The sequence below is a fragment of the Pseudonaja textilis genome, chromosome 2 (genome assembly GCF_049901715.1).
Source record: "Pseudonaja textilis isolate UNSWEBS1 chromosome 2, rPseTex1.2, whole genome shotgun sequence".
Lineage (NCBI taxonomy): Eukaryota > Metazoa > Chordata > Lepidosauria > Squamata > Elapidae > Pseudonaja > Pseudonaja textilis.
Genome location: NC_141991.1, coordinates 18,415,293 through 18,426,730, shown reverse-complemented (window position 1 = coordinate 18,426,730; position 11,438 = coordinate 18,415,293).

Sequence of the window (11,438 nt, the reverse complement as noted above, 5' to 3'; positions counted from 1 at the left end):
TTCCAGCTATTGTAGTATGTTGAGGTGTCTTTATTTTTTAGTGCCAATGTTAGTTTGTCCATTTCTGCACAACTTGAGATTTTTTGAATGATCATTTCTTCTGATGGAACCTGAGGCTGCTTCCAACATTGGGCAAAAGCTAATCTAGCCGTTGTCAAAATGTGTATTATTATGTATTTCGCTTTTTTTTATATTTGTTTGTCAAAGATCCCTAACAAAAAGGACTCTGGTTTGTATTCGATCTGCTCTTTTGTCATTTCCTCCAGCCAAATTTTAATTTTCTGCCAATATTTTTGAGCTTCTGTACGGGACCACCACATATGGAAAAAAGTTCCCTCTTTTTTTTTGCATTTCCAGCAATTCGGACTCATATTGGAGTGCATCTTCGCTAATCTCGAAGGAGGAAGGTGCCATCTATAAAACATTTTATAGGCATTTTCTTTATATGCTACCGATTTTGTAATCTTATTGTTTCTACCCCAGACATTTTCCCATTGCGTTAAGGTGATGCTACGTCCTACATTCCTATTCCAGGCAATCATGTTCCCTTTTACAAATTCTTCTTCTAATTCGACTTCTAATAAATAATTATAATTATATTTTTTTTTGCCTGATCCTAATAAAATTTTATCTAATTGCTGGAGTTTATTGTTGATTCCGAATTCTTTCTTGTCCTGTTTGTATCTACTTTGAATTTGAAGGTATGCCCACTGATCAATTTTTTGTCCTCACTCTTGAAGTTCTTGCCTCGATTTCAAATTTCTTTGTGTATCCAATAGGTCCTTATATTTAATCATTTTAGTGATATCCAGATTATTTGGGTGGATCATCGCCTCCATTGTCGAAATCCAGATTGGTACTTTTATATAGTGTTTTTTCCGTATTTTCTTCCAATTAGTTAATAATGAGTCTCTAATTAGATGTCTGTGGAAATATTTTTGACTAGTTTTCCCTACATCCCATAAAAAAGCATGCCACCCACTCTGCAAATCATGGCCTTTTAAAAATAATATTCTCTTGTTAGTTAAATTCACCCATTCCTTCAACCATACTAAAGAGGCAGCAATATAATACAACTCCCAGTTTGGAAGTGCCAGTCCTCCCCTGCTCTTCATATCCTGCATTGCCTTTAAATTTATACTAGGTTTTTTTCCTTGCCAAATAAATTTAACAGTTATTTTGTTGAGTTCTTCAAAAAAAAAATGTGTAGTTTAATTGGGATCATCTGAAATAGATATAGAAATTTTGGAAGAATATTCATTTTAATGGCAGCGATCCTGCCTAATAATGAAAGTGGCAGCTTACCCCATGATTCTAAATCCTTCTTTACCTGTTGCATCAATTTATCATAATTATTTTCCTTGAGTGTCTTACAGTGTGTTGACAGCCATATTCCTAAGTATTTAACTTTCTTTGTCACTTGTATTTCCATAACTTCTTCTAACTCTATTTTCTATTTTTCTGTTAAATTTTTAGTCATTAATTTAGTTTTCTTCCTATAAATTTTGAGTCCTGCTACTGCTCCAAATTGTTCTAATTCATTCATCAATTTTTGTCCTCTTTCTATTGGTTCCTCAATGAAAAAAACCATATCGTCCGCAAACGCTTGCAACTTATATTCTTCTTTCTTAACCTTTAATCCTTTTATATCTGAGTTCTGTTTAATTCGCATTAATAATGTTTCTAATGATAATATGAAGAGCAGGGGTGAGAGTGGGCAGCCCTGTCTGACTCCTTTTTCTGTTTGTATTGGGCGGGTATATTCCTCATTTATTATAATATTAGCTTGTTGTGTATCAAAAATAGTTGTTATAATATTTTCAAATTTGGTGCCTAGATTCATATTATAATTTTTTTGGATTAAAAATTGCCAATTTAAATTGTCGAAGGCCTTCTCTGCATCTAAAAACATAAGTGCAATTTGTTTTTCGGGGTGAGCTTCATAAAATTCTAAGACATCTAGTACTGTTCTTAAATTGTTCCTGATTTGTCTGGTCGGGAGAAATCCATTTTGGTCTTTATGTATATGCACGTTTAGCATTCTTTTTAGTCTGCTTGCTATAATAGAAGTAAATATTTTGTAGTCAGTGCTTAACAGTGAAATCGACCTATAATTGTTTATATATCAGGGATCCGAATCCTCCTTTGGGATCAGCGAAATCAATGCCCCCCTCCATGAGTCCGGCATCCTGGCTGCCAATAAAACATCATTAAAAACTTCTACCATAAGGGGTCCAACTTGTTCTGCAATTGCCTTGTACAGCTCCCCTGGAATCCCATCTGGGCCCAGGGTTTTGTTGTTTTTCTGGTTCTCTATTGCTGATTTCAATTCCAACCAATTAATGTCTTTGTTTAATAGTTCTACCATTTCTTCTCCAATTGCTTTGTCCTACACTTCATCTAAATAGTTTCTTATTCTATCCTCATTAACATCTTCCTTTTTATATAAATCTTCGAAATACTTATGAGCAGTTTCTTTTTTCTGTTCTACCTCCTGCTGTATATCCCCCTTACCATCTATTAGCTGATATATCAATCTCTTTTCTTTCCTTTTTTTAGTTTATAAGATAGCCATCTTCCTGGCTTATTAGCATGCTTGAAATAAGTTTGTCTAGTCAAATTCAAATTTATAATTATTTTGTTCAATTCAATTCAATTTATGTTTAGCTATCATTATCTGATTTTGCAATTTTGAATCCTTTGGGGTACTCTGTAATTGAGTTTCTAATTCCTTAATTTTTTGTTGTAATTTATTTTGCTGGGCATATTTTTCCTTATTCCTCTTGGCATTATAAGAGATTGTTATACCTCTTATTACTGCCTTCATTGTATCCCAAATGTTTTGTTTCGTGGTTACTCCATTATCATTTTCCTTTAAGAAATAATTTAATTCCTCCTTGAGTTTGTTAGTATATTCTTTTACTCTTATTAATTGGGTATTTAACGTCCATCTTTTCTTTGGTATTGCCCTACCCTTCCATATTATCTGAATTGGATTATGATCTGCCCATTCATTAGGTAAAATTTCAATCTCTTTTATCTCATTTGCTATTTCCCCATTCATCCATGCCATGTCAATTCGTGTCCATATTTGATGGGGATTTGAGTAGAATGTGAATTGTTTTTTCTCGGGGTGTAATCTTCTCCATATATCAGTCAAATTTAACTCCTTCATCATTTCCCTACAAATCTTGGGAAGCTCTCTTTCCCCCCCTTTATTCTTCCCCCCATTACTGTGGTATTTTTGATAATCAGCAATAGAATTGAAATTTCCTATGATACAAATATTTCTTTTTTCCAATCCTACCATTTTTCCATAAAGATGCTTAAAAAAAACTCTTTTTGATCTCCATTTGGGGTGTAGATTACCACTAAGAGAATTGGGATGGCATTGAGCCAGATCTGCAAAACCAGAATTCTTCCCTCAGAATCTGACCATATTAACCCTGCTTTCAAATCCTCTTTAACATATACTGCAATTCCTTTCTTTTTTCCTGTGTCTGCTGGTGCGGTAAATAGCTTCCCTAATTTCAGACATTCTAAGTGTTTTTCATCTGTTTTCTTTATATGACTTTCTTGTAGGCATATTATATTGGCATTTTGTTTGATTAGTTTAGCTAGTATCCTTTTCCTTTTTATCGTTGAATTTAAACCATTTATATTAATTGATAGTAGTTTTTCTTCTTCTTCCATTTAATTAATTCTGTTTTGCTCTTTGTCTTGTAACGACTCTGTTCTCTCCTTGTGTCTGATGGTGTGTAGTTTCTTCTGTCTCCTGATGTAAATGAGTATTTCCTTGTTTTCCTACAGTTCCATCTTTATTTTTGTAACAACCGTGATCTTCCTGGGAGTTTGTTTCCAGTTCCTCCTTACTGCTCTGGTCGTCCGGACCTACCAGCCACTCATAGAATTCCTGGGCCTTTTCCATGGAATCTATTTTAATTTTCCTTTCTTTCCAAGACATCTCTTCTGGGATTAGCCATTTGAATGCAATTCTTTTCTGGTTTAAGTAAGCTGCTAAGAACTTGTAATATCGCTTTTGTTCTCTTACTCTTCTCAGTATCTGTTTGAGAATCAAGATTTCTTTACCTTTGTACGTGATTGTTCCATCTCTGGTCATTCTATAAATAATATCCCGGACACTCCTTCTCGTAAATCGTATAGGGACTTCTCTTGGGCATTTGTGGCATCTCGCATAATTAGTGCTAACCCTATAAACTTCGTCAAGCTCCCTTAAGATGTTGTCTTTGTCCTTTTCCAATAATCCAGCCAGTATTTCTGCCATTAGTTGTTCCAGGTCTTCTTCTCTGGATTCCACTACATTTTGGAATCTCAAGTATGTAGCCGCCTTGTCCATCTCTAGGTAGTCCAGTGAGTCCTCCATTTCTTTGCTCACATTCTTTAATTCTTCATCTACCCTTTCTAATTTCCTTTTGGTTCATTCAGTCCTTTTCTCTACCACTTTTATTGTTGCTTCATTTTTCTCCAAGGCCTGCTGTAATATTCCAACGTTGTCCTCTACTTTAGAGATGTCCGCTTTCATTTCTGCTTTTAATTTCCCCATCTCCTCTTTTAGTTCATTGATATCTGCTCTCGTCTCGTTATGGTTTTTCATCGTTGTTTCTTGCAGCTTTGTCATCGATTCCTGTAAAGTCAGCAAGATTGATTGGATGTTGGCATTCGAGACATTGGCTTGTTTCTCTTCTGGTAATGTTTCTTCTATGTTTTTTTGTGCCATGGGCGAAGTTGTTGCCAATGTAGTTGTTAATGTTGGGGTGACCTTCCTTCCAGTTTTCAGAGCTGTAGTAGTTGTGGAAGTCATTTCTTTTAAAATTTGTTTCTGTTGTTGAACTATATTAAGTACATTATCCCAAATTAACATTCAGTGTTACAATCTCTATGTTAAGATTGACCGGTATCTAATTACTTTATCTATCTGCTGGGTAGCTGTGTTCTTAACTGGTTACTGGAATATATATATATATTATTTTAGATCCTGATTCTAAATCAAATATATAATTTTGTAGGGTCTGTGCTCAACCTCTATACTTCACTTCATGTAATAAATATTTATATAATAAATATTATATCAAATCCATCTATATTTAAATATTATAAATCTATATGTGTATTTATCTAACTTTATCTTAAATATTAAATATTCTTAAACACAGACAATATTATGTTCATATTTATGGTCACACAATAACTTGTAATATTAATATATAAAACCCTATACTTATTAATTAACTAATACTTAATGTTCTTACTATTTCCCCTATATGTCTGGTCAAAATATAACTATCACTATTATTAATAAATCAATTAAATCAATTAATTCAATTATTTAACAATCTAATACAACAATCAATATTCCTTTACTCAGTATGCATATTTATAATCATTATAAAGAGAGAATAAAGAAAGAGAGATAATTCATCATAACGCCAAACAGTAAGGAAAAAGGAAGAAGAAGGAAAAAAAAGATCAAATATATACAGAAAAAGGGGACTAAAGGGAAAAAGGAAATTTAGAGGTAAGATTTTGGTTTTCCGTCTCTCAATTTAAGAGCTTTCACTCCAAACTCACCAGAACTGGGGAGGTAAAAATGCTGAATAATGACTGCAGTTACGCGGTATCTCCACTCATTTGGAAGCTTCCAATTTTGCTTTTTATCTTAACGTTCCTAAGTTCAATTGTCCTGGTTTTCTTCAGATGAAACCGCCTCCTCAAATGGATCAGTATTCTCCCAAAGGTCTGTTAAGTGGTTTATATCAGTTAAATCAGTTATATTGTTACCACTTCAGCATTTCCAAGTATCGCCTATGGCGCCGCACTGTCTTTTTTCCGTCGACTTCGATCTTCTTCCTGTCTCCGCTTTAATAAAGTCTATCTGAATAAAGATCAAATGGAATAGTCCGAATCCTCCACGACTTCCAAACTCTTTCCAGACGCTAGCCTCCCAACCTCATAAATGTCCCTTTTTATTCATTATTGTCCTCACTTTCTCTTCTGTCTGCCAAGCCCGTTCACTTTCACTTGTCTCGCATCCGCTTTAGGCCGCTTTCTTTTAGGGCTCCAGACAGACACTTGTAACAGCCTAATACAAGTCTATGACTTTCCAATCCTCCTCTCCGCCACTAATTTTCTCTACCACACTCTTTCCCAACGATCTCACAAATTGTCACTCACTCGCTTCTTTACATCAGTGGCAGTCCGGACTTCGGAGCCGCCATTGGTAGGAGGCTGTTCTTGCTCGTTGGGCTCTGGAGGGCTTCCTCTTCGCTGCAGGGAGGTTGCCTTCCCCACACTGCAGCCCGAGTCTTCCCTGCACCGGCACGAATCTCTCCAGGACTCGAGCACCCTCAAAGGATCGCACCAACCGCAAGAAGAGATTAGCTGATACCACGGACGGGCTTCTGCACCTCTGTTCGTCCTTGCCTTGCCACCGGACGTCTATTTTGTCTTGTTTATGTAGTATATTTTGGAGGTGGAGACTCTTTGAAGAACTGTATGCAATGAAATTTAATGCCAATTAGTGTACATTCAAAGTGACAAGAAAGTTATTCTAAGTCTAATTTATTGTAGTCTCTGGGATGACTGGGCCAATGGTCCTAGGATTGGCGTGATGGAAAACGTGGAACTTCTCTGTGAGCTGTAAAGAAAAGTAGTGGGTGCTAAGAGCCGCTAATCAGCAAGAGCCAGAGAGAGTGTAGAGAGACAGCCATGTGCCTGTGGTTAGAAAAATGAAAGTGGAAACCATGAATACACTAAAAGGAGACAATGGGTTAGAATTGCTGGTTCCAGCGGAATATTGCAACCTAGCTGAGGTTTTTAGTGAAAAGGAATCAGATGTGCTTCCATCTCACTGACCCACCAATTGTGTGATAGAGGTCATGTCGGGAGCTAAACTATCCAAGCCAAAAATGTACACCATGGCCCTCTGAGAGCTGAACAAGCTCTGAACATTTATAGACAAGGACTTGGCAAGGACTCCAGCCTGCAAAATTGAAAAAGGAGGTGTCCATACTTTTCAAGGAAAAGAAAGACAAATCTTTTAAGCAGTGTGTGGCTTATAGGGAGCTGTGTGGAAAACATGTGCCCTCTCCCCTGATGAAGGATATGTTGGGATACTTGGCAAGGGAGATGATCTTCACCAAACTGGACTTGAGGGAGGCATACTACCGAGTGAGGATTAAGGAGGGGGACGAATGGAAGACAGCATTCAATTACCCCCTAGGTTGCTACCAGTTCTGAGTAATGCCATTCGGACTGCAAGGGGCTCCTGCCATATTCATGCAACTGATAAATGAGGTCCTGCACAAACACCTATATGAAGGAGTCCTGGTGTACCTAGACAATATATTAATATATATACATCAAGCCCCTGAAGAACATGTGAAGCTGATCAGAGCAGTACTCAAAAAAAAATTACAGAAAAACCAACTTTATGTGAAACTTCTAAGTGTAAATTTGACAAATCTTGCTTGGACTACCTGGCATACTGCATCTCCAATGAGGGAGTGGAGATGGATCCCAACAAGGTGAAGGCAATACTAGTATGGGAGCCCTCCTCAGACCAGGAGGCAACTAAAGAGTTTCCTGGGTTTTGTGAACTTATACTGCCAGTTCATTCTCATATTTGTCCAGATAGCCCCACTGATCACCAAATTTGCTGAAAACTGGGGAGAGGGGGACAAAGCCAAAACCCAGCCAGCCCCTGGATTGGTCCCTTGATGGCCAAGCCACAGTTGAGAAGCACCCAAGAGGCAGTGGTGACCTTCACTCCATCTCAACAGCATGCAGCACCAGCCCTCACTCGATAGCAAGCAGCAACCTCACCAAGGCTTTCCCAAGACAGTGCAGCCCTTAAAAGAAGTCTTGGCAAGAGACGAGTGGTTCCAGCATCACAAAGATGCTTTCTTGTGTTTGTCGTTTGTCTGGCTTCTATCTCACATGCTATCTTAATTCATTATTACAGTGCATTCAAATATCTGGAGAGTTTGTAGTTTTCCTTGCACGGTTTTGGAAATGGTCTGCCCTTGCCTTTTCTTCTCCCTAACTGAAGGAGAGGGACTGGCTCAAGGTCACCCAGCTGGCCTTGTGCCTAAGGCAAGACTAGGATTCACCGCCTCCCCATTTCTATCCTGGTATCTGAACTACCAAACTGGTTCCCTGAGAGGGTTAATGCAGAGATGAAATGGCCATCTGCCTGGGATGCTTTCATTTGGCTTCCTAAAGGAACTTCAAGTTTGCCAGGTTTTTTTTTAATTTATTTAATTTATTTTTATTTGTCAATTGCTTACAAGATAATAGGTATAAGTAAAAACATAGTTATGAATACATGGATACATATAAGATATATGTATATGTATGTCTGTCTATCTATCTATCTATCTATCTATCTATCTATCTATCTATCTATCTATCTATCTATCTATCTCAATAGGACAGAGACAGTAGCTTGGTGTGCTTATGCACACTCCCTGCAGACCTCTTAGGAAAGGGGTGAGGTCAATAGTGGACAGTCTAAGGTTAAGGTTTTTGGGGGTTTGGGGAAGAAACCACAGAGTCAGGTAGAGTATTCCAGACATTGACCACTCTGTTACTGAAGTCATATTTCCTGTAATCAAGTTTGGTGTGATTAACCTTAAGTTTGTATCTATTGTTTGCTCTTGTGTTGTTATGGTTGAAGCAGAAGTACAGGACATTGCAATGTATGATTTTATATACTATACTTAGATCGGACCAAAGACAGTGTAGTTCTAGGTTTTCTAGGTCTAGAATTTCGAGTGGTGGCATAAGGTATTCTGCAATGAGTAGAGGAGTGGAAAACTCTTCTTGTGAAATATTTCAGGACTTTCTCGACTGTGTTAATATCAAATATGTAATGTGGGTTCCAGACTGATGAGTATGAAGAGAGTTGGTCCTAGAACACAGGTAAAGGATTTGATAGGATGCTCCCAATTTTGACCATTTGTTGTCTGTTTGACAGGAATGCTTCTATCCAGTTATGCAGGTGTCCAGAGATACCATAAGATTTTAGTTTTAAGAGTAGTTTGTCATATACCACTGAATCAAAGGCTTTATAGAAGTCTATGTAGATTGCGTCTATTGTTTTGCCCTGATTGAGTTGTGTAGTCCATTTGTTTTTGCAGTGTAAGAGTTGCAGATTACATGATAGTTTTTTCCTAAAATGAAATTGTTTATTAAAGAGTAGGTTGTTTGTTTCTAAGTGGAGGATGATGGATTGGTTAATAATTGATTCCATGACTTTACAGGTGATGCAGCATAAGGAGATTGGTCTGTAATTTTCAACTAGGCTGGGGTCTCCCTTTTTGAAGATGGGGATGACCGTGGCTTGTGACCATAGTTTTGGCAAGGAGCTGGTCCTGAAAGATTTTTCAAAGATTTTGCTTAGAGGTTCGGCTATGGCAGTGGGTAGCTTTTTAAAGAAGTAGGCATATATTCCATCCGGTCCAATAGATAGAAATGGTTTTAGATTGCGCAGTGCTTTTTCAATAATGTCTTCTGTAAAATCAGTATGTATTACATCATTGTAGTTGTCTGTGGTACGACTAGGAAATATTGGGAATGATTCATTGCTGTTTACAAATACTGAGCCAAAGAATGTGTTAAAGAGGTTGGCTTTAACAGTGTCATCATTGCAGTCTTTACCATTAGGTCCTTTCAGGGGTGGGATGGACCTTGAGTCTTTTAGTTTGTTGTTTACAAAATTGTAGAAAGCGTGGGCGGAATTGGTGTGTAGAAGGTTTTCTTCTTGTTTAATATGATAATTGGTGCATTCAGTTTTTATCTGGTGGCATAAATTTTTGTATTGGCTTTTGAAGTTGGCAACATGACCAGATTTGTTTTTCCTCCAAACTGATTTCTTTTTGGATTGAAGCTTCCTTATTGTTTTGGGTAATTTGTTTTTTCAGTTTTTGGAAGTTGTTAATGGTACATATAGTTTGATGACTCTTTTGACTTCAAGTAAAAATATGTTGTAATGGTCTTCTACAGTATTGCATCCAGAGGATAGAAATTGCCAATCAAGGGATGAGAGATCATTGTTTATAAGATCATAGTTCCCTTTTTTGAAGTTATAATTGTGGATTCCATCATTGTGATGATTTTTATGTGGACGTATGTTGAGACAAAAGTCAATCATGTTGTGGTCACTGTTGGAAAAAGGTTCTTTAATTTGTATTCCGTAAATTGAATTCAAACTATTGCAGAAGATGAGATCGAGGCAGTTGTTAAAGCTAGTGTTGTTGGGTTACTAGTTGTTCTCGTCCCAGTTTTGTTACTGCATTGTATAAGGTTGCATGTGTGGGTTCAGCTGTACATTCGTTAAGATGGTTTTTGAGTTCTGCATGGAGTTCACAGGAGCGGATTCTTTGCAGTATGGATAAGTCTGGTCTTGAGCAAAGTTTTTTGTGGTTGGGATTGGTTTTTGCAATGGCATTTATTGTATGAATGAATATGCGTTTGCTGGACTCATTTTTGCATACAACTCTACAAAATCTTGGGACCACAGAGCCGTCATTGTATTTGTACCCATGGCCATCTCTGGTTATTTCAATGATATCTTCAGGAGAGATGTTTGTTGTATTTGAGTTGCTTATGATATCGCGAACTTTGGTGATGTCATCTGATTCGTTGGTGTCTTCGAGATCAAATAAGATGACATTTGGACATTTCTGTTCACGTTCCATGGTGTCTCTGATGAGTAAGGAGATATTATTTGTGGAATTATTTGAAGGGATAGTAATTGTTTGTGGCTGTGGTTTGGTGGTTATTTTTGGTTGTAGTTGTGATTGTAGTTGAGGTAGTGGTTGTGGTTGTTGTGGGATTTGATTTTGAGCTGATAGGTACTCACTTATCGGTGCTGTATTTTTTTTTTCAAGAGAAATTAGGCTTGCTTGTGTAGTTGTTTCAAAACGTGTTGCTAAGCGTTCTTCTATTGAGTGAATGAGTGATTCTATGCTTTCAACTCTGTCAGGTAGGATACTCAGTTTGTTTAGCTTAGGAGAACATGATGGACATAGATAAAAGAATGTATCTGAATTTTTAACCATATCAGCTAGGCTTTTGTTTGCGTTTAAGCAGGCAGGGTGGGCTAGATTATCGCATAGGTGGCATTTGATGTAAATTTCGCTTTCATTGATGGTTTCAAGACATTTGAAACGTGTGCAGGAATCTGGGAGGTCATTGGTAGAGTTCTTACATTTGGCTCCATAATAGATTTTCTCTTTGCTTCCCCCCCCCACCACCACACACACACAAACATCAACAAGGGAATGACTTCTTGGGGGGGGGGGCACTAGCTAGCCTACAACTGGGAGGGGGGCTTCAGACAAATTGGCTTTAAATTGTTCCAAGTGGGGTCAGATGTATTCGTGGAGAAGACATGAATAAAGAGAGAGCGCTCTGGG